Below are 27944 nucleotides of genomic sequence, written 5' to 3'. Positions count from 1 at the left end.
CCGTGTGTTTTGCCATGTCCCACCCGTCGCATTCCGCAAAGGGTCTCAACGTACGCTTTAAAACAATCGTAACCGGTACCTCGGTACCCCGTTTCTGGAGGTTCTGGATCAGTCTGCGGGTCTATCTGCTCTTGTCGACCGATCCTTGCTGACTCTCCTACCACCTGTAGAGGAGCCTTAATCGCTTTCCTGTACATCTCCTCCCTTTTCCGAACCAGAAGATCCAGGTGTGCGAGATCGGCTACTACTCCGGCCCGAAACCGTCCTGTATCCGCTGCGTAGCCGAAAGGAGACAGTCGTATGCACCTTCCCCCCTTTCCAGGGGGAAAGAGCGATAGGGCCTCCTCTCTCTTTCTAGCGTGACGGACTGTTCCGTACAAAAGTTGTGAAAGCACCACCTAGGACAAGACCTTCCGCTTCGATGTCGATCGTTATCTGATTGACGGCGGCAGCCGTTTTTTCGCCCTTGATCGCAAACCTGGCGTTTTCATCAATTCGCTTCCCGAGGCGCTTCACTGCAGAGGTGGACTACCGCCGTAGGCGATTTGACATGAATACAAATCGTTTCAGAAATTATCGAGCGGTTTTTAAGAATAAAAGCACCCGGTGCCAGGCTTAATTCAGGATATACGGATCGAAGTAATCTGCCGTTTCCTTATCAGAGTTGAATATACGTTGCATATCAGCACGTGTAGCCCACCAAAATGCAGGGCATATTCTGTTTTGATACAGCTGTTAGGAAGCAGCTTCAATAATAATTTCCATTTGAAATTTATTTCTATTCAATACGTCAAAAATTAAAATTTAGAGATATTTTTTGGTTTTTATCCGGAACTTTCTATGATTTTCAATAAACTCGTATTAATTATTATAGCCGAGCGGTTTTAGAAAAGCGCTTGCGGAGGGGATACAGCTGTAAGTAGAAGAAAAGCGCCTTGCTAGAACAACTCCGCTGTACTTAAGATTTTACAGTTAAAATATCCTTTATTAATCCGCCTTTATTTCATTCGTTTTAAAAATTAAATTACTGTAATAAATTTAATTAAGGGTCGGAATTTGTTAGTAGGAGAGATTCATCGGCGGTTTATTCACTCATTCATAATACTGGAATTATACCTCTGCTCGATGATTTTGAAATTTACTTCACAACGATAAAAATGGATGGCTTATCTTATTTTAATTTCCTCAGTTAAGTTGTCTGTTTACCTTTGGAATATTATTTCCCGATTAAAATTTTTCTTTATAAAAACGAAGAAATCTTAAGAAAAATTAACCTTTTTGGACTACTTTTTTAACTCTTAAATAGATTTTACGCAAAAATCCAATAAAATAAATTCTAAGAATACGTCTCCTTAACTGCAGAATAAAACTAATCCTTTCTTATCGTCCTTGACAAATTTGGACGATTTTTGGCCGACGGTTTTTGTTAATAAAGGAATAAAAATCTGAATAAAGATATAAGAAACTGATAGATTCGTTATGTTTGTTTTGACTTCAGCTTGCGTATTAGTAATTTGTTAGTCATGGTTGTGCGCAATATATTGGCCTTGCATAATACACTCGTATTTGCATGATCTCACGTTTTATCGTTACGGATGCATAGTCGTGATAATTACTGGTTTTAATAATTTTTATTTACCGTTATTTTGTATTCGGTGTTCCTTTTTTCATTTTTCATGCTACATACATTACATTTGCTAAAACGAAAATCTGAAAGACTAGTGTGAGTGTGTTCAACTACTATTAGGTGCTTTATGAGATCCACCGGATCACCGCTGGTCTGCTGGTGAACGCGTCTTCGCAAATCAGCTGATTTCGAAGTCGAGAATTCTAACGATCACATCCTAATAAAGACAGTTACTTTCATACGGATTTGAATACTAAATCGTATCCGGTGTTCTTGGTGGTTGGGTTTCAATCAACCACACATCTCAGGAATGATTGAACTGAGACTGTACAAGACTACACTTCATTAACACTGTACGTGTCATGCTCATTCATCCTCTGAAGTAATCCTGGCGGTGGTTCCGGAGGCTAAACAGGGAAAAAAAGGTACTATATGAGAATATTAAAAACAAAAAAAATTAAATATATATATATATATATATATATATATATAATATAAAATACTAGCAACCTTGTCACGGTGTCGCCCACGCTATATGGTTACTTGCATTTCCTGTCACTTGGATATTTAGCTGGTCATGGCTCGCTTCGCTCGCCCTTCCCGTCTAGCCAGATGGCTCTGCCCCTTGGACCCCGCTGTGTTAATTAAAGTCACGCTTGTGAGAAAAATAATGACAGACAAAAATTTAATCGATTTATAAAAGATAGTGTAAATTCTTCAGAGAAACAATTTGTCAGTACAGGACCCGAAACTTTGAACGATCTAAGAGTGTGGATTTTAAAACGGTCTACCTCCATCTTAGAAATATTGTAAGTGATTAATTGTACTTCATACGGATAAAAATGTATTTTGTCCGGTTCTTAGCATTACCAAATATCTTTTTAAACATTTTTTTAATTACCTTTATTTTATATATAATTTCAAGTAACCGGAGGCAGGTGCAGCCAGTCGCGTCGCACATGCAGTAACAGGAACAGTGGCAGTGTTGGTTGATCGCCGCGCCGTACACCGTCGCACCCCTTAAAAAATGGAAATTCAAAAAACCCGAAAATGGTCTTTAGATATTAACTGAAGAGTATTTGGTAGCCCCAATTTTGTGAGTATTTCGTTCGGTATAATCGGGAACGGAGAAAATTTGTAATCGTTGTGTACAATTTTTTACCTTAAGTCGATATTTAGCCGGGTTTCAAAAAAAATTGAAAAATCAATTTTAACCTTTTAAACTCGGAATTTCAAAATATCTTTTCTTAGTGTACACTTTCACAGTAAAAAAAATATGTATTCGCATTTACTGTTGTTTAAATAATTAAAAATATAAAGTTTTCGACTAAAAAATCACAGTATTTGGTGCTCTTTATTCGATGAAATTTTATTTTTTTATAAAAATTCTCCAGAAAAAGTGTATTTTTTACTTATGTTATCAGGTGTCTGCACTTTTTTCAGTATAACATCAAAACTGTATCCTATTCATGTAACCGGCGTGATCGCAAGAAAAGCTTCCGATATTCTTTACCGAGCAGTCTAACCACGAAATTTCAACAGATTATGTTTTTTGTATCGTAGACAAAATCCCGAAAAGAGACCTGGAATCTTGGTGTCCAGGAAATAGGCCACCGATGTGTCGAATAAGAAACTGTTCATTGAGCGTACTTCTAACGCCTGAATTAACGTATGGTGTTGTTGTATCCTTCTCTTGTTTTTCTGTTTAGTCTCCGGAACCACATAAGGTGTTATTTCAGAGGATGAATGAGGATGATGTGTATGAATGTAAATGAAGTGTGTAGCCTTATATAGTCTCAGGTCGATCATTCCTGAGATGTGTGGTTAATTGAAACCCGACCGCCAAAGAACACCGATATCCACGATCTAGTATCCAAATTCGTATAAAAGCACCTTTGTTCCATCCTTGTTGAACACAAATTCACCGTACTCATTTAGGGGAAAGCAGATAACTAAGGCGCATTTAGATTGTAATCTTATATGATGTAAATATAAGAGAGTGACAGTATCTTCGATCCGGAAGGTTCTGGGTTTCAGCTCGATCGGGCTTGGCATTTTTCTTACACAAAGATGCTTCATGCTATCCACAAACATAAACCTCGAGCTTACTTGGTGAATAATTTATTCGGGCTTTAATTATTACTCTGACATTTGGAATTTATGCGGATTCATTACTATTGACCAGAAAAATTGGCTTATTGTGAGAACGTTTTAAAAAATGTCTTTCTTGCTTTGAATATCATTTGAAAATTCGACACACGGTTGGAGTGACCATTCGGATTGATTTCTTACTTTATAATTTTGTCGCACGATCATTGTATTCTCTTCTATATCATCGTGTACAATGAATCTCCAAGCTTCAAAGTATAAAGGGTTAGTGATATCTTCGGACTACTACGGCAAATCTATGGAGTACACGTGTTACTTTTATTATTGCGTTGCTTTCCAGGAGATTTTCTCTTTTCTTCATATCTTTCTTAATCATGTAAAATCGTGAATTAACTTTTACGGTGGATTACGCTCTGCCCTACGTTTGCGTAAACATCATAATATTAAAATTATTTCGCGAACTATTAGACTCGGACTACGCTTTTTTTTTACATAGACGCCACGATGCCATCAAACTAACAAAATACTACCCTGAAGTATTACACGGGTAATTTTCAACATTGTAATTCCCCTTTAGTGTAACCCTAAAAAATTACTTTCATAAATTGGAATTGTTGAATATTCCTGTCGGCGCAAGTGAAAAATTTGAATTTTTTTAAAGATGTTATAGCATACTCTTTAATTAAGTTGTGTTTATTTTATATACTAAGGGGTTCAGAAATCCGGCTTTACCAGATAGGTAGTTAGCTTTTGTGATTACTTTGCAGTCGCCGGACAGAAATAAAGTCCCCCGATCGGTCGTTAGAGAGCCACAGTTCCTCCCATTAGACTACACGAAGGACGTGATGGTTATACAGGTATGGGCATTGTTAGCACGGACTTATCAGGTCTCGGACCTCTTATCCAGAAGCAGACGTGACGGAAGAAAAAGTAAAGAAACCGGTGAAAGATGTTGAAAAAGTATCACCCATCCGCGTACAGTCCGCAACAAGAAACAACAGTCGTACCCTCTGGAAGGTTTTAAGGTTAAGTTTAAAATTCATGATTAGGCTACCGTCCTTCTCGGATAGATCGCGATATTTTTAACCGAATCACTGCATTTTTGATTAACAATTTTGCACCGATTAGGTTAAAAATTTATTTTCCAGTACAGTGCAAAGAAAAGCAGGGCTTAATTTTTTTTGTATTTTTTTTTTCAAGTAGCCAGCTGTTGGAAATTTTTTGTGCATTTTATGATACTTCAGGACAGTACTTATGGCTCACGACTAAACTTTTAACTTCCGCATAACTTCTGGAAAAATTCAGCAATCTTTATAGTTTAAAGATGTGTATCTGAAAATAAACTCGATTATAAAATGTATTTTTTCAGTTTCAATTTTTTTTGCTTTTTGTAACGTTGGTCCCATTTTTATTTCGGTGATAAATATTTTTTTTTCTTTTTTCTACATTTCCTATTCTTTTTTCTATTTCATATATATCTAAAGTTTTGAAAATTAAATTTACGTGATTTATTTAGTAAATACAACATATTAAACCGTTCGTTCCTCTTAAATAGTATGGAGGCTTAGATGGATATACGGCAACCCATTCGCTCTTGAATGAGCGCTTCGGAAAACTTAAGTCGATCCTTTATTTAAGTACGTGAAAGCGCGTGTTTTGTTTAGAAACTTATTATTTATCGTAGTATTCTCAACGACCAGACCATTTTATAAACAAACTTCGTTTATCTCGTCACGAAAGATGCGTTTAATTTTACAACTTTTAGTTTTAATGATTATTTGTGTGCACATTGTTACAATATTTGTATGAAATATTAAGAGGTTGTCGGGTTTTCTTATGTACGTTTCAAAGTTAAACGATTCAACATTCCTTCGGAATTCGTATTGTTTATCTAACGTATATCGGTTAAACTTTCAAGGACTGTGCGTATTTATTTTAACGTTTTCACAATTCTCGTGATTTGTAAATAATAAAACGTTCATTTGTATATTTGTTTTTTAAATGATGTTTGTTAAAAGCATAATTTTTCATTTATCTAATACGTTGTTCAGAAAGACACGCAGCCCGAAACATATTAAATAAATCAGCACAAAACAATAAAACGTTTGTTTAATTTAACAGATATAATTTAATTTTTAAACAAATATTTTAAGCAGAATTAATAACGTAAAATTTCACCATCTGCCTGTAAAAAATCTTATACGCTAGTAATTATGTTTGAGTTTCTTTTAATTTCAACGGTTCGATGATTGTTACTAATTAAATTGATGTGAGATCAGAATTTTTCCTTTTTAGCCTCCGGTAATTACCGTTCAAATAATCCTTCTGAGGATGGTATGTAAGAGTGTAAATGAAGTGTAGTCTTGTACAGTTTCAGTTTGACCATTCCTGAGATGTGCGGTTAATTGAAACGCAACCACCATAGAACACCATGATCCACGATCTAGTATTCAAATCCGTATAAAAATAACTGACGTTACTAATACTTGAGCGCTGGAATTCTCGACTTGCAAATCAGCTGATTTGGGAAGACGCGTTCACCACTAGACCAACCCGTTGGGTTTAGATCAGAATACCAAATATCTAAAGATGATAATTCTTTACATGTTACAGATGTTAAAAAATTACATAATACTTCTGAGGATGGTATGTATGATTGTAAATGAAGTATAGTCTTGTAAAATCTCAGTTAGACCGTTCCTGAGATGTGCGGTTTATTGAAACCCAACCGTCAAATTACACGATGGTAAAATATTACGTTAATAATAATGGATGTTTTCGGCTTATTCATTTTTCGATGACAATAACACTCTTCAGGTCCTTAAAGAGCAACAAATTTAATTATGTTGTCTAAATAAACATTTTTATTTAAATATTGTTTTAAAAAATGGCCCGATACTCTTTTTCCGTAAATTGTTTCGCCAAATACCAATTTTTTTCATAAAGGTGTTTTTTGAACGCTTACCACCAAATTCGGTTAGTGCGTATGTCAGTTGAAAATGATTCACGCTTCCTGATAAACGTTATATAATGTCGTATTCGCATTTTTAATAAACGTTAACCGGTTGCCGTAATCGATTCGTTTAGTTTTTTTATTTAATATCTGAACAACATTGATGTTCTAAGAACGTTATTTTAACCGCATGTTTTAAAACTGACAACTAATATTTTCACATTGCTGTGCTACCCGTTTGAACCGTTAGCAACGGTGTATGTTAATGTAGTCTTTGATAGATTAGTTTAGTTTTTCAAAGTTTACTAGAACGCGCATAATCACTTTTAACCTACCGTTTTTACTAACGTAACCTTACCGACTTTTTATACTCGATTATTTATTTCGCACCCTAGTGCCAGGAACTTAAACTAAAAACTAATTCCTCTTGCGAAAATTTCTGGTTTCCGCGACTGAATTTTAAAAGACTGTTTAAATTAGAGTGTAAGACTGTATAAGAAGGTATAAGCTTCTAAGTACAGATAATTACGCTATTAAATTTTTTGCTGATCAGCACAGCTTAACAGATTTTTTTCTTAACAGGCTACAAAAAAAAAAGGAGAACGTTCTTCTTAATTTGACCCTCACGGATAATTTTGTTTATTTCTTCAAAAGTTTATTTCATAAAACGGATTTTGATAATTATTTATTTCTTTATTTTGTTGAAGAAGCCACTCCGATTGTTTCGTGTAAATTTTTAGTTTGCATTTCTTAATGTTTTCTTTGCATCGTTTTGATTGTATTATTGAAACGCGCGTTTTCTCCTTTAAATTTCGTACGAAACTTTTTTCCGTATCGGTAGCTTTTTTTGGTAGAGTTAACCAAAATTGTAAGAAACAAGGTGTTAAAAAAAAAAAATATGAAAAATTAACGAGAAATGTCAATAATAAACAAACTTATAGTTTATAGAAAAATAGTAATTATGAGAATAGCGATAAAAACTTACACCAAGATAAAAAAAAATAGTAATAAAACAGTGATTCATCTTTCATCTTCTTACTAGATTACATCGAAATACATCAGTATATATGTATATATAAATGTATTTTATAGCCTTACATTATATATCTATCTATATACTATGCATATACAGCCTTAATAGTTTATAAAGGGTCATTCACGGAAACCGGATGTTTTTAAAATAATCATAAAAAATTGAATATTTACTTTAAAAATGATTTATCGGTACTGAAACACTTGTTAAATCAAAGCATTAGTTATTTACTCGTGAACGAAAAATTATGTCCGGCAAGTGATGTCCATTTTGGGCAATACATTGTTGTAGCCTTTCACGGTAACTGGCCTCAATTCTTTGCAGCATGTCTACATCAATCTGGGTGACGTGATGACGAATTGCGATCTTTAGGTCCTCCAATGTACGCGGTTTATCGCCGTATACACGCGATTTCAGAAACCCCCACAGAAAAAAATCACAACTACTCAAGTCGGGGGAACGAGGGGGCCAAGGAATGTCGCCGAGTCTGGAAACGATCCGTCTCGGTAAGAAGTTACGGAGAAAAGCCATCGTTGCCCTCGCTATGTGCGCTGTACTCCATCCTGCTGGAATAACACATTTTGAAAATCGATTCCCCGGTTTCGTAACTCGGGGATGAAAAACGTATTCAACATCGCAATGTAACGATCAGCTGTTACAGTTACGGCAGCGTCATTTTCTTCAAAAAAATACGGTCCAATAACACCGACCTTTGGGCTATGAAGTGGTCTCTCGTGAACCCGATGTGGGTTTCTTTCTGCCCGATACCGGCAATTCTGTTTGTTGACGAAGCCATTCAGATGAAAACGGGCTTCCTCACTCATTAACGATAACAAATTTTCATTTTCTTCAAAAACGGTAAACATTTGTCGACAAAGTTGTAATCGCTGCGTGAAATCTTGCTCGTTTAACAGTGCACGACGGCTATCTTGTAAGGATGGAAATGCAGGTCTGTATGCAGAATTCGTCTTACCGTACTTGTGCTCATTTGAAGCGCTGCTGAATGTCTCTGAATAGAGCGGCGTGGGCTTCTGGCAATGGCTTCCCTTACTCGTTCGATGTTCTCCAAAGTGCTAGCAGTTCGTCGGGGACCCGGTTTCTTCAATATTGAACCGCTTGCTCGAAGGTTGTTTACCCGTCGCAATATTGTGTTACGAGAAGGGACGCTTACATTACGATGGATATTAAACTGACGGCGGAAATCTCGCTGAACAGCAGTTACGGATTCGTCATTTCACACAAAACTGTCATACGCGTACAGGCATTAGTCTAGCGTCCACGGCTCCATCTCAACGACTAAAATGTAAATGCTATGAACGAAGGAAACGTCAGACACCAGCCACGTGCCCCTCCCACCACGAACGCCCGAGTACAACCCGCCTCAAAAACATCCGGTTCCCGCGAATGACTCTGTATTACAGTCCTATTAACAAACTGTTTAATACTGAAGTCACAACAGCGTTATCCTCTATGATTCCTCTCGCTTGTCTTTCGCCATGGCAAAACTATCCGAAGCAATTCTTTTTTAGAGTTAGTCATCAAGTTATGTTTAACTTATCGACTAATAAACTGCATTATTGGTACACTCGCTCATCCTTTAACAATCTGATTCTTAGAATTTCCCACCACGCATAAATTATAAAAAGAAAGGAGGTGTATTCTCGTTTTGTGTATATTAATTAGAATTATTTTGTTTATTTAATTACCTGTATAGTAATAAAAATATTTATGTAACTAAAAGTTTTAGAAATAATGTTGGTCGATAAAAAACTTTATCATCTAAAAATAAATAAATTAATACGTCATCAAATTTTATTAAACGGTTTAATATTATTGTATAAATTGTCGTTTTATATTATATAGATGTCATTTTTATGGATATTAAATTATTTTTATCATTTATATATCTATATTTTTTTTTTAATTGACGTTTTTTGTAGTTATGATCGGTTTTATCAGATTATAAAATTTTGTATTTTAAGTATTTTTTCTTTGTAAGAATAGGCAAAATTATTCTTTGATTACTAAAGGTCAACTTTATTATAAAATACGTAATAATAAAAATACAGCTAATTTCTTAATGAATTTACTTCATTCTTATGCCATTTTTTATTCTATTTCATCCTTTCTTAAAGTGTTTTTATTACGACAATGAAACATGTTAGAAAATCATTAATTACTACAATTTTTTGTTTATTCATTGTGTGCGGATTTTTCCGTATCGATTGTTGTTCGATTAGATTTTTCTTTGTCCTGTAGTCCTTATCGGGTTGGTGAAGCAAAATTACTTTTCCTGTTAGTGATATTTTAGCATATGTTAGTATCTTCATTGATATTTTTTCGCTAAGATATTCGAATTCACTTTCATGCAATAACATTAATATGCACTCTATTTTCTTCTTTATCTTATATTATTTATTTACATTCCTATAGATAAGAAACGAGAGAGTACCCGTGACTTTGGCCGGGTAACTGAACTGCGTTTATGCGATATAAGCCGTAGCTGGCTGAAAGCTGCATTTAATATGTATTTAAATTTAATAATGAAATTAGGCTTTAAAATCAAATCGCTAATCGTAATTACTAATTTAAACATAAACAAAAATAATTAGTACAGGGTCCGGCAGAAATAACTCCCCGATTTGAAATGTAAATAAAATGAACATTACAACAAAATTATAACAGAATTAAATATATTCTGCAGGAACAGTGTTTGCAATTTATTTTCACATACTTTTTATCCATTTTTGAAATTATGTCGTTCATATGCCGACCTTTACTATCTATACAGTTCTTTAATCTCTCCCAGAAATTCCGCGTTATTTTTCTTGTCATTTCTCCAACGGTATTGCAGTGATTTGTTAATAGATAATAGCTTTTAAATGATCGAGGGTTCTTGGCTTATGTTTAAAGATTTCAGCCTTTAAATGTCTCCAGAGAAAAGAAATCCCCTGCTGCAAGATCGGATGACCGTGCAGGCCATGGGATGTCTCCCGACTAAGACGTCCGGAAGATTTTTCTGTGAGAAATTTAATCGATCGTCTCGCTGTACGAACAGTGGCCCCATTCTTTTGAACCCGTAAATTTCCGAGTTCATTAAGTTTTGGTAGCAAGAAATCGCGTAACATTTTTACATAACGTTCGGAAGTTCCTGTAACCGATCGCCTATATTCCTCAAAAATGTACGACCCTATTATTCCACATTTAGCAACCGCGCACTGTACTGTAACACGCTTAAAATTCAGAGGCGCTCATGAAGTTGCTGTCCGGTATCGAAAGTTTTATTTGTTAGCACAACCCGATAAATGAAAGCGGACTTCGTCACTTGACAGCACAATCGAGCTCACCGGAATATTTTCCAGAATAGTTCGGCAAGAAGCGATACGGCTAATCCAGTTACGTTCGTTTAGCTGCTGCACGACCGTCATTTTGTAAGGATGAAACTGTAAGTCGGTGGGTAAAATTCTCTGTACAGTCCGATCAGAGATTTTTAACGCATTAGCGTGCTGAAGACCTGAGCGACTTGGAGATCGTTTAACCGCTTGTTTCACCGCTTCAGTATTTTTCAGGTGTTAGAATGCTTTGTGGCCAACCTGGTGGTTTCTCTTTCGAAGCTGATCTGGTAGTTCTAAAATTGGATGCTCATAACTCAATTAATATTTTTATCGTGTACTGCGGTGTATCGACCTAGCCGAATGTGTGAACGAAATAATTGCTGCGTGTTGATAACAGAATAACCATTTTTAAGATGCATTCCAATAACGTAAGCGCGATACTCACCACTCCACTTCATAGTTGTAACTGAAATGGCAACACATCTGGTACAAAATGGAACACCACGTCCTGCACTATTAGCACTTCACCAGCAGCTGTGGGAAGTCGGCGAGTTATTTCTGCCGGATTCTGTATAATAAATATTCTGTAGTAAAATCTCATTCATTATTATTGTTGTTGTAGCATTAAACATTCTATACCAATATTAATATGCTACGTGATATCAGGTCTAATATGTTATAACCGATGTAATATGTTTAACGGGAAAAAATTTTAATTAACTTTATTTGTTCGTTAACAGATTCTATTGTAAGAATTTAAACGTTTCAACTAAAAATAAAAATTAATTGAATTAAAAAAAAAAAATGAATAGATTATGTCACAACAAAAGGTCGTTAAATCAATATACCGTAAAATTGTACTCGGCCGTAGATTGTGTCAGTTTAGACAGAAATTATACCCACCGGGTTGGTCTAGTGGTGAACACGTCTTCCCAAATCCGCTGTTTTGAAAGTCGAGAGTTCCAGCGTTCAATTCTTAGTAAAGTTAGTTATTTTTACACGGATTTGAATAGTAGATCGTGGATACCGGTGTTCTTTGGTGGTTGGGTTTCACTTAACCACACATCTCTGGAATGGTCGAACTGAGACTGTAAAAGACTACACCTCATTTACCAACGACATGAGTTAAATAGACATGATATGAGGTTGAACAAACTCTAACAGCGAAACAATAATACAAAATTATATTATTATTATTATTACAGTCTTAATCAAAGAAATATGTAATTACTAAATTATTTTTTTTCAAAACTTAAAACAGAAGTTAAATTACAAGGCATGGTGCATACTCGTACCTACTGTTCAGAAGAGTACTGTTTTGAACTTAAACAAAATGATAAAAAACGTTTCCTATGAAAATTTTTTCAAATTTTTATTTCACTTATTTTTTGTGTTATAAAATCGTGATACGTACCCAGCAATCACAAAAAAATTCTCGTGGCTAAAGATTCCTTAAAAAAAATGTAATTAAGGTTATTTAAAATGTTATTTATTGTCTTTAATTTTCATAATTTGCTAAATTCACCCTTAAATAAGAAAAGGTACGTTGATCGTAGTCTAAAACAGCCAGCCATTCACCATCCCACAAAACGAAAAATAAAATTCCAAAGAAAAAATCATTTCAGTTTTAGTTTTATCAATTACACATTTTTTATTGATTTGTACCCTTAACATGTAAAACGTTTCACAAAAGAACCTTTATATTTTTGTAACATATATATATATATATATATATATATATATATATATATAATAGCATTCCCATGGCGGCTTCGCCCGCGCTATATGATTATTTGCGTTACCCGTCCTGGTCAGGGGATATTTAGCCGGTCGTGGCGTGCTTCACTCGCCCTTCACGTCTAGCAGAGGGCTCCTTGGACCCCGCTGTATTTATTAAATTCGCTTGTGAGAATAATAATGATAAATAAAAATTAAAGCCTGTTCAATTTATAATAATTATGGGTGTTTTGTAATTTCTTCAGAGCAACAGTTTGTTCAGTACAGAACCAAAAACAACTTCAGTTCTAACATTCAAATCCTTGTTACGGTAATTACTTTTATACGGATTTGAATAGTAGATCGTGGATACCGGTGTTCTTTGGTAGTTGGGTTTCAATTAACCACACATCTCAGGAATGGTCGACCTGAGACTGTACAAGACTACTTCTCATTTACACTCGTACATATCATCCTCTAAAGTAATATTCTGAATGGTAATTACCGGAGGCTAAACAGGAAAAAGAAAAAGACAGAAATTATGTTGCTTTGTTTATGTGTCTTTAATGTAAGCTGCGCTTTTGATTAATTGAATCGAGCATATTGAATTATTTACATGGGAAACTAATAATAGAAATGTTTATGTAAGCAAGACACAAATGAGGTATCGTAACCACTCATGAGTTGATAATAGTAGAGCTTTCCGAATTGATAATAGAACCTGCGAAAGGAAGGATATGCGAAGATCCTAGACTACTTTCGTGATTTTTAGTTGACGCTTCTAAGCTTTCAAGCCGCTGTTATTTATACATTTTTGTACCTGATCTTTACATTAAAGTTTCGTCTTTGATATTCTTCTGACTACAAAATTTTCGTGATATTCCGCAGTATTCTAATCTCTTTAATTTTCCTTACTTTCTTTCCTCCTTTAGGTTAAGCTATCCACCTATTAAGATCGATTATCTTTCAAATATTTTACGTTTAACCGTTTACTCTTGCAGAATATTTACCTAAATACGAGGGTAAGTCAATTAATATTCGCAATGTAGTTATACATTTTATTGCAATACAAATAGGATACTCACATGTACATCATTTTTCAACATAGTCCCCTTGCATTTCAACGCACTTGATCCATCGTTGCACTAGCTTCCTGATACCCTCATAAAAGAAGGTTTTCGGTTGAGCTGCGAGCAAGGAATGCACCGCTTCTTTCACTGTTTCGCCCAAGGTAAATCGACGGCCCCTTAATGCCGTCCTTTGAGTGGACCAAACAAGCGGTATTCAGAAGGGGCAAGATCAGGACTATATGGTGGATAAGCCGGTTCTTCAAAGTTGAGTTTCTGGAGCGTTTCAGCAGTGTGGGCAGCAGTATGCGGACGGGCATTGTCGTGCAACAACACAACACCTTTTGACAGCAGTCCTCGGCGTTTGCTTCGAATTGCAGGCTACAGCGTGGCAGTAAGCATCTCACTGTAAAGCGCACTGTTTATTGTCGTACCCCTTTCCTCATAATGTTCCAGTACCGGGACTTGTGAGTCCCAAAAAACCGTAAGCATCAGTTTTTTTTTGCATCAGTTTCAGAACTTTTTTTGCAGGGCGAATTTGGATGTTTCCATTCCATACTCTGTCGTTTACTCTCCGGCACGTAATGATAGGTCCGTGTTTCGTCCCCGGTGACGATTCTGTCTAAGAAGATGTCCTGTTCGTTACCATAGCGATCCAAATGTTTATGGCAGATGTCCAAGCGCGTTCGTTTATGAGACTGTGTGACGTGTTTTGGAACCCATCTTGCACAGACTTTATGAAACTCAAGACTTTTGTGAATGATTTTGTAGGCTGAACCGTGACTGATTTGCAGACGATCTACCACATCATCGTTAGTTACTCATCTGTCTAAGAATACCATGTCACTTGCACACTCAATTTTTTCCTCATTTGTGGCGGTAAACGGTCGTCCGGCTCCTTCGTCGTGCTTAACACTTGTGCGATCGTTTTTTAATTTTTCAATCCGTTCGTAGACACTCCGTTGCGGCAACACACTGTTCCCGTACTGTACCGAAAGTCTTCGATGAATTTCGGCCTCTGATGCACCTTCCGACCACAATAAAAAGATCACTGAACGTTGCTCTTCTTTGGTGCAAACAGAAAGCGGAGCAGCCGTGGTTAACGGCAGGGCAGCGGTAATGGAACTAACTTTTTTTTTTCCTGTTTAGCCTCCGGTAACTACTGTTTAGATAATACTTCAGAGGATGATATGAATGAGTGTAAATGAAGTGTAGTCTTGTACATTCTCAGTTCGACCAATCCTGAGATGTGTGGTTAATTGAAACCCAACCACCAAGGAACACCGCTATCCACGATCTATCATTCAAATCCATGTAAAAATAACTGGCTTTACTAGGACTTGAACGCTGGAACTCTCGGCTTCCAAATCCGGAATTGCGGAAGACGCGTTCACCACTAGACCAACCCGGTGCATTAATGGAACTAACCTATCAGCATCAAACCTACACAGACATAACAACAATTAACCACGCGTGCGTCATCTACGCAACACAACAGTACTACCAACATAAACAAAAATATAACTAAATTGCGATTAATAATTGATTTACCCTCGTATATTTCTGTCTTATTCACTTCACTATTTTATTTTAAAATAATAATCTTTGTACATTTGTTTTATAAATACACTTCGATCTATTTTTTCCAAGAAAAATACTAACGTAAAATATAAATTGTTATCTAAATACATATTATTTAAAATTAAGCTTTGAAATTTTATCCTTCAGCCCCTTGAACGCTTAATATAGGCCGTGCATTTGTAGCTGTTATATAATGTCATAGGAACACAATTCTAAATTCGACTAAAATATTACTTTTAAGAATCGAATGTGTCGGTGTCGTTTGGCAGTGAGGATTTAATTAATGGCAATTTTTCATGTTTTTGTTTTTATTTTGACTGAAAAATACCCAACTGTCAGATTGCAGCTGCGCTTATATGTATAGAATATGTATAAGTGTATGATTCTATTCATTTAAATGGGAGTTTTAAATAAAAATATTCTTCAAAATTATGTCGTTTGACTTTTTTTATTTTTTTAAAGTAAACGTGTTACGTAATATTAAATCTCGGAATTTTTTAATAAAAAAAAAAAATGAAAACCTGTTTAAAACGGTTCTTTTAAATCCCCTGTAAATCACAATCTTTTTTACCTGCACTGTATTAATAATATCAAATTACGAGAGAACACTGTTGATTTTTCGTAAGTGAACAATATAAATTCGACTAGATGTAGGTTTTATAATATTTTATCGAGTTCAAGCAAACGTTTTTTTTTATCTTCATCTTCAATCATCTCTTTTTTCTTTTATTCATTTCGCTTTTATTTCGTTCTTCCTTTGCATAGTCCAGTATATTCATATTCTCATTCGAATATTTTAATGTATTTTTGTGTCGTACTTTTTTTGACAGATAATTATGTCTCATCACGCAGCGGCTACCGCTTGGAAGCTTTAAAATAGAGGACAATGCACTCTCTTAATACATTTTTTTTGCGTATAACATACTCATATTATTTGATAAATGTTGTTCATCAAATTACTAGCTCTATTCCTCCTATATTGCAAATTAAAAATTATTTTCCTCGATTGTTTTGTTCTTGACCTTGACCTTGTTATTCCAACTGATAATTAATTTATTCAGTAGTTCGTGTATCTATGAGTTCATACGAGTAAATGTTTCCAAAAATAAAATTAACGAAATCGCTTTGACGTTTAGCAATTGAAATTACGTACGAATCGCAGTTTATTTTGTATTAGCAAATACCCAAACTCTTATTGCTGTAATTATAGGTTAACAGTTTGTTTTTTAATATTTTTTTTACACAATAATTTGGTTAACAGATTCAAAATTTTGTAACTTCTGCACCGATTTCGATTTAATCTTTAATCTGTGACTTTTTTCGAGTTATAATCTTAGTGCGATTAAATTTATTTATGATCAGTAGCATTCTTCATAGTAAAAATAAATATTTGTTTTATTTTTAAAATAGTAATTATTTTAAGAAGTTATTTTAAGAATAACATAGAGCATGTTATGAAAATCGAAGTTTTGAGACATATAAAAGGAGAGAACTATCTCATCTAACTCATTTTGAATGAGAAACAAAGTATGCCTTATTATTTTTGTAATTTAGGGAAAGATTAAAGGATGGAGAGGTGCAAGAATTTGAATGTACATCGAATGAAGAGGTTACTCTTTGTCGCAAAGGCGGCATGTGAAAAAGAAGACGAACCGTATCGTCCGTAGCCTTTCTCCTATGGTTTTTCGGTGAAAAGATGTAAATCTACATGTCTGTCTGTATGTCTATTATGTCTTCTTAAACCGTTCATCCGATAGTGATGAAACTTTGGGGAATGATTGGACACATCCAGGGAAGGTTTCTGAATTAGTTTGAACCCGCTAGGTGGCGCTGGCATCGAGCTATTTCGAAAAATTGTATTTATGGCCCGATTTGCCTCATATTCAGAATATGAATATTAGTTACGTAAAAAGAAATATTTTTGCAAAACCCATACCCGCTAGGTGGGGCCGGTGTCGAGATATTTACGAAACAAACAAACAAATATACAAACAGACTTTTTTATTCTCTCTCTCTCTCTCTCTCTCTCTATATATATATATATATATATATAAGGCATGTTCGTATGTGTGTCCGCTAAAGACCGAAAAACTAATGGACCAATTTACGCGCGGGCAAAAGGGAAAAAGGGGAAAATGGAAAACGGGGAAAAGGTGGAAAGAGAAAAGGGGAAAACGGGAAAGGGTAAAAAGGAAACTGCGAGAGGGGCGAGGGAGAAGGGTGAAAGGGAGAAGTTGGAAAGGGAAAAGGATAAGGAGAATAAGTAAAAGATAAAATTTGTGAAGTTCAGTTTTTTAATCTTTTTATCAAATTTTCAATTGTGTTCATTTAAACTCTCTCTCTCTCTCTTCCATTCTCTCTCCATATATTTATATATATATATATATATATATATATATATAGAGAGAGAGAGAGAGAGAGAGAGAGAGAGAGCAATAGCGAAGCATTGCCGGGTCTGCTAGTATATAATAATAAATAGTAAATAAATGTTTGAAAATCCGTGTATTATGAAATGTGATTACATATCTATATATGTAATGACCTTTAATTATATTAATATATTTAATTAATTTGTACCAGTTACATATTATATCTTCGACGAAGAGTTTGAAGTTTAATAATTCGAAAGATTTTCGGATGCTGTAATTTTACTCTAGTCTTTATTATTATTATTTTTTTAAATTTAACTATTCAGTTTAATTTCATTACTGATTTTTTTCTTCAATTGCATAAGAAAATGACTCGTTTACTTTTAGACGTAACTCGGCTTTATTCAATGTAATATATCTACATAATTTTTTTTTAAATGTGTTTGTTCACTACCTAATGTAATCTTTTCTCATTGTATTCACATAATTCGGCCGCTTTTCGATCAAAAGTATTCTAATCATTAATTCTCCTTGTACTAGTTATTTCAGTAGAATTAGTATTTAAAAAAATTAAAAATGGCAGAATGTTCATTTTGATAGGCTGAGTAAATGAGAATAAAATGTATTAAAATTACGAGAAACAATAATAATAATTGTAATAATTGTTGCGTCGCGTACTACGATTTCAGTTGAAAAATATTCCATTTTATATACGACAAATGGTTTTGAACAACGACGAATTTAATAACCTTATACCCAGATTAGTTTTGAGAGAGAAAGATTTATTTATAATCTTTGAGTTTCAGAAAAAGTAAAAGTTTGGTGGACCTAGAAATCAGATATGCCAAGTACGTCGATCTACGTTTCTTAATTTCAAGACGATCGTTTATCAAGCGATTTAAATACGAAACATTTCCTAAAACTAGACCAAAATGCAAAATTGTTTATTGTTGTAAGATAAACTAAACAATTTTAATGTATCTGATGATTTGGAGGCAAAATATACGCATTTGTGTGCGTTTGTTGCATGAATTTCAGTCCTGTTTTTCAGTAATTTTTTTAATGACAGTTACTGTACATAACAATGACGATACAGTCTAGATTTTTACCGTTGTCAGATAATTTATGTATTATTATTATTATATTAGACTGAAATTTTATTATTAGGTCATGTAGTGGAACGAATTTATATTTCGTTCCGTCCCTTAACAACTAGAACGGGTCATTTTACCCCTTCATCTCCTTTCATTGAGAGTGTACGGGTAATAAGCAGCGGTAAGAGATTTAATGTGTTCACATAGTATAAGTTAGAATTTTTTTATTTTGAAACCCTTTAACAACCGAAGCTTTGGTTAGGTTTTTTGGGTAGAAATTATTTATTTTCTTATTTTGTAACAAATAGTTTAAAAGTGTAAAATTTAGCGTGCAAATTTTAATTATGTTCATTCCGATTCAACCTTCACTTGAATATAAAAACATGCGAGTTCACAATTTAATTTCACGTAAATCAGTCGACCGTCAAACAATTTTTGATTGTAATGTGCTCCCACTTCTTAATTTTACTTTCGTTACTTCACATTTGTAACGTAATTATTCGTTTTTATAACGTTATAAAAATTGGTATCGTAATATCGATAAATATATAAAATGAAATCTAGTATGACGTTTGTAATTTAAAATTTTGCAGTAATTCTGTTTTACAAAAACAAAAAATAAATGTCTAATTTTGTTTCCGTGAATACTTTTTCTACTCTGTTTATTTCTAAAACCGTTTCATCGCAGAAAGTTGAAAAACAAAACGAAATTTCAGATTATGTTTTATATGAGCAACGGGAACAGAACGCAACTGTAATAGATATGCGTTATCACTCATCCTTTCCTTAGATTGCAGACCGTGATCGTTTGTTTCTTGCTATTAATAAAAATTTCAGCCGACAAAAATAATGAAGAAATAATCTAGGGGTAATACGGTATATCGCTTTGTAAAAAAATCATTATTTTTATGTAACGATTAGTATAACTCTGAATTATACTAAAAATGGCACCTCAGAAAATATAAATGGCGGAAAAATGATTGAATTATTGGTTTTGGTGAATCAGTGTCGCTACCAAAAAGAGGATTAATTAATTTTTAAAGGCTTGAAGACTAAAAATACTTTTTTTCAGTATCTAAATTTTGTTAATTTATGTAATTTTAAACTTTTATTAGTTTATTGAATAAAATCACTTTATAATGTAACCTATTAATTATTAATAGAATGATGGTTATCACATGTAAACTGTATGAAATGATTTAACATTATGACCTTGCCTCTCGTCGAAATACTCTTCTCTCTTGCCAACGTCACACTCGTGTGCCGAAAGACAAAAGATATTTAAATTAATTTATATTTTTTGAGCAATTTTTCGTTTAATTATTTTTTATAATATAAGAATATTTACTTTTAAATGTCTGTATAATAAGCCGGCGTTTTTTCTCCTTGATCTTATATTAAAATATGTGGAAAAAGTAATCGGTTAATTGCATTTTCGCAGTGATTGCACAATACCAAATGTTGTTTGTAGATAATCTGCTTTTTTTAAATTTATTATATCTAAATTTAACGCTTAGCGGATTTAAATTTTATTATCGGCTAAGCGAATGAACATGTTTATTACCGAATTGGACATGTTTATAATTCTTTTGGGAATAGAATTTCGAAACCTCTATCTTATATAGGTCCATTACGGTTATACAAACGTTTATGTGTGATAAAATATCAATTTTGTTCTACTTGTAGCCGTTAATTCATTGTCTATTCAATTAGAAATTATTTTTTTAAATATTTATCTAACCACCATCATTATGAATTATCCTATTACATCAAACGCTGCATTATTTGAATGGAATTATAATGTAATCCTCTTAACACCGTCAAAAATTTATTCTAAAGAAAGTTTTTTTCGCGTAAAATATATAATGTTCATTATGATGAAATTAAGAATTGCGATCGTTTGTAAACCGATAATATAATATCCGATCGTTGGATCGTTGTGAATGAATATATGATTGAATTCCATGCTAGTTATTTGAAACTGATATTTTTAGTGATAATGAATTACGTTGCGTACGGGCTCGACAAATGTATTTTCTCGTTCACTTGTTTGAAATAAGGGTTTGAAGTTAATATATCTGCAACAAAATTAATGAAAAATTTGTATTAGTGAATAATATTAATTTTAAATTCATTACTTAACTGAGGTTAATGTAGAAGTTTACTGCTATTTGACGCGTTTTGTTTGACTTTCAATGCGGTTGTTTCCCTAAAATTTAAATTTATTATTTTAATGTGTTAATAGTAGAATATTAGATTATCTCAAAAGCAATTGTTTCAACGTTAATTAATTAAATTACATCTTAAATATAAAAATCTCTGTTAAAAGAATTACTAATATAGATATGAATTTAAGCGTATTTATTTCTGTTTGTTTCTTTTGCCAGATTTTTATTTATTATTTATTAAAATAACAATTGTCATTGCACTTTAAAAATATTTAATTGTACCGAAAAAAGTAATATTTGACCTACATAATAAAACAGCGATAGAGAAATCCTTACTGATAAAAAAAAATATTTTTGTCACCTTAAAAATATTTTTTATCGATATAATCGCGAAACATGTTTGGTAAACTTTCTTTGTAAAAAAAGTATATATTTATATAAACGGATAGATTTTCATAAATATCTCGGATAAAAAATACAATATAACACCCTGAAAGGTCTAAACATGAAATGAAACTAATCTATTATCGAATAACAAAAAAATATATGTAACAAAAAATTATTTTAACGTAAAACTCAAGCACTACACTACAACCGTTTAACCAGATTGATTATATGCTTATAAAAAAAAAAAAAAATTGATGAAAGTACAAGGTTGGGAAAATAATTAAAAATGAAAGGAGAATTTTAAGAAAACTTTTATAGGACCTAAATGTAAAAATAATCAAAATATCTTAATTCCATTTATCAGAAATTTAAAAATTTATTGTAAAAATAAATACTATAAGAAAAAGAGGATTAACGGCACTTAAAAAATATGTAACACAACAGATTAAAAAAAGAATCTTTAACTATCTTAAGAAATCGAAAAATATCTAAATTAAAGAATAAGAAATTTTAGACTTAAATATATTCAGAAATAATATAAAAATGTTCTAGAATTTTGTAATTAAAAACAAAGAAAAAAAAGAAAATTTTTCAAAAAAGAGGGAGATGAAGTTAAATCAAAGAATGAAAGAGTACTGGAAGAAAAGGAAACAAAATACAAAGTAAAGTTGTTTTTAATGCGATCCATAAATTGACTAAATGGAAAACCCATATCTAAAAAATTATAACTTTATACTCTAATTCGTTGCTTTATCTCTGGTACTATTGATTACAAAACTAGTTCCACATGGCTTCATCTTAGTGTATATAGTTTAAAAAATAAGCAATGCGGTGTCGGATCTAGATATTGAATCGTTGGAAGGAAAAGCTGATTATGGGTAACTAAATATCGAAAAAACTTTATTTAAAAATATTGCAACTTGACAGGGAATCTTGATGAGCTGCATAAAACCAGTCAGATGACTGAAGACAAAAAAATAACTTAGCAACAATCTTCATAGTATCTAGAGAAAGTTGAAAAATCAACTTTTTAACACCATCAACTTTTTAACACATCTTCCTCCTCTGAAATTGTTTCTAAAAATGAATCTTCAAAATTTAAATCAAAATATATTTAAAAAAAATAACTGAGGATCCCCGTGTATACGAAATTAAAGTTTTATTGATTATATAACTTCCAATTACTATATAAACATTTTCTCTCAGTATCTTAATCGCATAAACATCTGATTATCTGAATTCAAGGTCGGTATCCTTAAATTAATTTAGCTCATTGTATTTAATTTGTTTTACTTATCGAACAAAATTTCACATATTAAAACCTGTAAAAATTAATTTTACTCTTATTTTAATGCGTAATTTTTAAAATATTATTTTATTAAGAAATTTTTTCTTTTAATTTTCATTATTAAAACTGCGGCTATTAGTTTAAATGCACCTGCACCTAAGTGATAATAGAACGCTCCATTGTTGTTAATTTCTTTGTTAACTGTATAATATACCCCGATTATTGTTTACGGAAGCTAACATTATGACGTTGTTTATACTTTGTGTGTTACGTATATATATATATATTTATCTATATTCAATAAGTTATGCACAAAAAACAAAGATCAAAAGTTCATGGGTCACGAGTCATCCTCCCTTGTTAAAACGGGAACCGTACCGCAGTATTGTAACAGTTATCGTAATATTCACTCATAGAGCTGAGTTATGCATTATTTCATTAAAATAACAATACATTGTACTGTACAAATTTGTAATTCAATAGATACTTTGAAGTTGTTTTATTTAATGTTATCAACCTTTACTGTTTATAAAAGAAATGTTATCTTTACTACTCTTGTTTTAATGGTTATTAGTATTAGTTATGTACGTAGGAACAGCAAGTGTCTTTATAAGAAGGTAAGTTTTAAAATATAGTTTTAAAATAATAGTTTTGTTGTATTTCGGTTGTTAAATCGTAACGAATTGTATTCTCTGATAATTTTATATTCGGTGAACCAGTTCTATATTTTATTATTTACCGATCCATTCGAAGCGTAATCTAGGCTGTAATCTAAAATTTCTGTTAATCCGATGCTCCGACTCACCAAATATTCGTATGTACGTAAATATTAGGAATAATTAGATTACTGGTATGTACCTCTGTTTGGGCTTATATAAGAAATACTCGTAAAAATTCCAGGGATATACATTGGCTCTACATTTCTCCACATTCTTAGCGCGGAGGTAATCGGCGTTTAATTACAAGAGCCTTCAAAACATATTAGGAAAGAAAGGATTAAGGATAAGTTAAAGGAGATAAAAGTAGAAAAGAATAATCTACATCTTTAGACCCTGCAGTAGGGGTACCCGCCCAGCTCACTTTTTTTCTAAAAATCGTGGTATATCTACTAAGTATGGAAGCAATACAATACTGATACCGGTTAAAATGTAAACTGCAAGATTTATTAAAGAAAATCCTCCACGTCTAGGATTATGTAGCACGCTACATATTCACAGATTTTAACAATTTTTTCACTTTCTGGAATCCGACTCTTTTCGGATATCCTTTATACACTTTAAAATATCCGCAAATCAAAAATTCGGCAAACCCAAAAAGAGCGGGCATCAGTAGCTACGGTCATTAGCCCGGTAGATATCGGTAGCGTATGAAAAGATGCCGTGTCTGACCGGGATTCGGTCCCGGGACCTCCGCACGAAATGCCGAGACGCTATCTGCTCAGCCACGGAGGTCGGTAACTTATATCGGTAAAAACAAAACAAAACAGAAGTGTTATAACAGCTTTTTTTCGTACAATAAATAGACTTTGAAAAATTAAAATACTTTAAAAAAGTATTCGTTAATTCAAACGTAAGAATTTGGCTTATTTTTATCTTTCGCCAGTCGACGCTCGATAAAGTAGCCTTTTCGAATTTATGTTTGGATGAACTTTCTTCTTTATTTTTAACAATAGAACACGTCGTGAAAGTTTTACATACTTCGTGAATTACTCTGTATTTTCAGAAAAAATACGTCTTTATATCGTTTTTTTATACTTTAACAGTTGGATAAAATGTGTTGTTAAATAATACGATGTTTTTTTATGCTCAACCGATTTCAGGTTATTTCACTGATTATTTTTGGCGATAGTAGGTTTTAAAATATCAATAATAATTTGTAATTTTTCATTCTGATACATTTTTGTTTTACGTTTAGTTATTCCAAATTCAGTTATGTTTAAAATTCGTAAAGTTTCCACAGCGTTTGTCATTCTCTTCGATTACGAAATTTTTTAATCGTTTGAAATTTTAATTCAATTATTGATATTAATCTTCCAACTTTTTGGGGTTTTGTGATTTTCACAATGAAAAATACGTGACGAGAAGCCGTATGACACGAAACCGCATCATGTTGTTGCGCAGTGTTGTTAGAAAGTACGGACCCATAGTGTTCACTATTTTCCAAATATTTGCTCGGCTATTTAAACCAGGATGATAATTTTCTGTTATTTTGTATTATTTCATGAGGATTTGATTCGTCACAGTAAATGTTATCACGATTAATACATTACTGAGTTTTGGAGCTTGGGAGCTTTATCTGCCTGCGGACACATTTTGGAAATCTGATTCTGAGTATCACCTGGGTAAATTTTTATTTAGTTTCCGTAGACTTTATACCGCGTTACTCAGAATCATATTTTCTACTATTTTTTTATTTACTTTTATTTGTTTATTATCGATTTAAGAAAGTTATTTTTGGGGGTACAAATCTTGAAAACTCTTAAAAATATAGTTCTTGAGCCTATTTTTTTCTTCAGTTTTTCTCATCTTTTTTTCACGTAAATCCAGCAAATTTATTAATCATTAATTTGGGTCTCAATAATTGCAGTCATTGCTTAATTTTACCAAATGTGCAAAAATCAGGGCGAAATCTTTCGTCCGCCGATACTCGCTAACGAATCGTATTCGAAACTGTGTTTATTATAAACTTAAAACTAAAGAAGAAAGTCTTGAAAGTTGGTTACATTTGTGAATCGCCTCTTTCATTCCGTATGCTGTTAGAAATACTCGTTTTGTAGTTTATTAGTTAATAATTGTTTTTGTTACCAACTTTTCATTTATTATTTTGTTGATTGTATAACAATCAAAATACCACCTCGTTTTAGATAGTAGTAAAGTAAATTTTTTGTAAACAATTTTTGACAGTTTTTTTTTTATTTTTATTTCAATTACCTTTTACCATCCGTTTGTAAATAAATTGTTAAAATTAAATTAAGGTTTTTAATGGAAAATAAAACTCATTTGATAAAAATCATATTAAAATACAAAATGTTGCGTTGAAAAGTTTTCAATACTTTAAATTTCGGTATTATTTTTTTTATCGGATGAGTTGCACGTTTCTAAATCCGTGAGTAAGCCTTGTTGTACGTCTATAATAATTCATTAACAAATATTAGAATCTCTGTAGTCGATCTTTTAAACAAAAAACTTGACGTAATTTAAAATCCTTGTCCTTGATTGAAGTGTTGATTCTCATCGGCTGTTAATCTGTACGTAGTATATTAATAAATAACCTTGATTATATTATTTTATTGTAGATTATTATAGTTCATTAGTAGAACGGTCATTATTTATTAAATAAATTTCTTCTCTTTATATTTTACTTTTACTTTTTGTTTACTTTTTTAAACGCTTTGTACATCTACCTTCTAATTCATACAAGGTTGGCGTTCAGGAAGTATTGACTGTCTATAAGCCAGAGTCCTAGTGCAATCAAGAAAGAATCAGGATGCATCTAATTACCTTCATTTATAATAGGAAGCGACAAGTTCAGTGTAGACTAGGAATTTAAACCTGAATCTGTCTAAACCTTTAAATTTATATCGTTATTAATGAAACTTAATATTTCACACTTTTTTGTAGAGTAGTTTTTTATATTTAATTAATGTTTAATGTTTTAGTTTAATGGTTTAGGGCTATCTGACTTAAACCATTTTGAGCGATTTGAATCGCTAAAAAAAAAATTATGTAGCCATTTTGAAGAATAATAAACAACCTGTGGTAAGCTTACTCGGAGAGAAGAATAAAGTGATTTCCCGTTCCCGCTTTCATTGTTCCCAAACACGCTGTTTCATACTAGCACGCTATGCCCTACTTTTTGCTGGTGATAATCAAGCCTATTAGCAACACACACTTCCATTCTATAGGATATTTAATGAAAGTCATTACATCTTTCCGTAGATCTACTGAAAGTTTATCTAAAACGCACAAAACACCCGTTTGGATCGGTAGAGATTAAGGGGTTTTTAGTAAGAAAGAACATTAACAGTCCGATTATGAAAATATTTCCAAAGAGAACGTTTTGAGGCCTTCTCATAAAAACTGGAAATCCATTACGCCCATTATTTTTAAAATTATGGTAGTACAAGAAAGGTTTTTTTACTCGTAGAGAGCCGACAACCAGAGGTAGATGATAATCGCCCAAAACTTGCGGCCAGCATTAAAAATGTATAGTCGTATATTTCAAATTCTGTTATCTCACTGCTATTTTGAGACTTCTTTCACTTAATTTAGTCATTATTTATATCAATAGATATCGTCTACGTCAATATCGACTTCCTCAGACACTTATTATGCGATTTATTGAATTTAATGTCATCGTCTATAAAAGGTCAATTTGAATTATTGTAATATACGTAAAATTAGACGATAAAAATAAAGGGAATTCCGATTACTTAAATATCTAAAAAAAAAAATAACGGTTTGAGGAATATAGAATTTCGATTTCTTCAGAAAGATATACGTTTTACTAAATTTAATGTCGTTGTTTAATTTGGTGGCGACCGCGAGAACTCATCCTCACGCGACTAAAGTAGCACTCTCTGTAGATTTTTATATCCTGAGCCGTACACGTAACTAGCTTAAATTGGACTTTCGATCTGGTATTAATATTTTCATAACGCCTAGGTCGTCGAGGTCACAGATAGGAAGAACTTGTAGGGTACCTAAAATTTATTATCGTGAACATCCTGAATTGATGCCGAACGTTCTCTAAGACTTGATGAGCAACGTATACGCTCGGATCGAATTCGAGTTCTTCAACCCTCGATAAATATATATAAGTTATAAATAGCGGTAACTGTTAATATTAAAAGTCCAGACGCATATAGCGAGGGCGAAGCCGTGACGGGGGATGCTAATTTATTATTAGACAGAAATAAATAATAACTTGTCATTTAATAAATTTGATTTCATTTGGACATTTTTATTTTATAATTGTAGCTTATCTACCGATAGACAGTTAAATGAATTAAATAATAAATAACGATTGATTTAACCTTCGTAGGATTCATCTGCTATAATTAGTATTCTAGTCGATCGAGTCATGAGCACCACACAAGCTGATGAGCGGTTAGTACATTGTGCTTCTTTTCTGTTAACTGAATGATTGCTGTTGCTTAAATAGAATGTCTACAAAATTGTTCCGATCCGTCACTGTCATTCTGTCATTTAATTTAGC

General features: G+C 32.8%; 2 protein-coding genes across 3 annotated transcripts in view; both read left to right on the top strand.

Annotated features, from left to right (window-relative positions):
* The window catches only part of LOC142321308 (uncharacterized), a 283695-nt gene that overhangs the window by 195194 nt on the left and 60557 nt on the right, over positions 1-27944 (top strand). The gene's annotated exons all lie outside the window — the stretch shown is intronic.
* LOC142322425 (uncharacterized) overlaps positions 1-27944 on the top strand; it is a 64770-nt gene that overhangs the window by 22830 nt on the left and 13996 nt on the right. The window contains exon 1 of one of the 2 annotated variants that reach the window (XM_075361495.1): positions 23189-23344. The exons of the other annotated variant lie outside the window; for it this stretch is intronic. The gene's annotated coding sequence lies outside the window, so the exon portion shown is untranslated. Of the gene's footprint in view, positions 1-23188; positions 23345-27944 lie in introns of those variants that run through there. 2 annotated transcript variants of the gene reach the window in all.

The sequence above is a fragment of the Lycorma delicatula genome, chromosome 3, assembly GCF_047948215.1.
Source record: "Lycorma delicatula isolate Av1 chromosome 3, ASM4794821v1, whole genome shotgun sequence".
Classification (NCBI taxonomy): Eukaryota; Metazoa; Arthropoda; class Insecta; order Hemiptera; family Fulgoridae; genus Lycorma; species Lycorma delicatula.
Note: the sequence above shows the minus strand (reverse complement) of the source record. Positions and strands in the feature narration are given on the sequence as shown.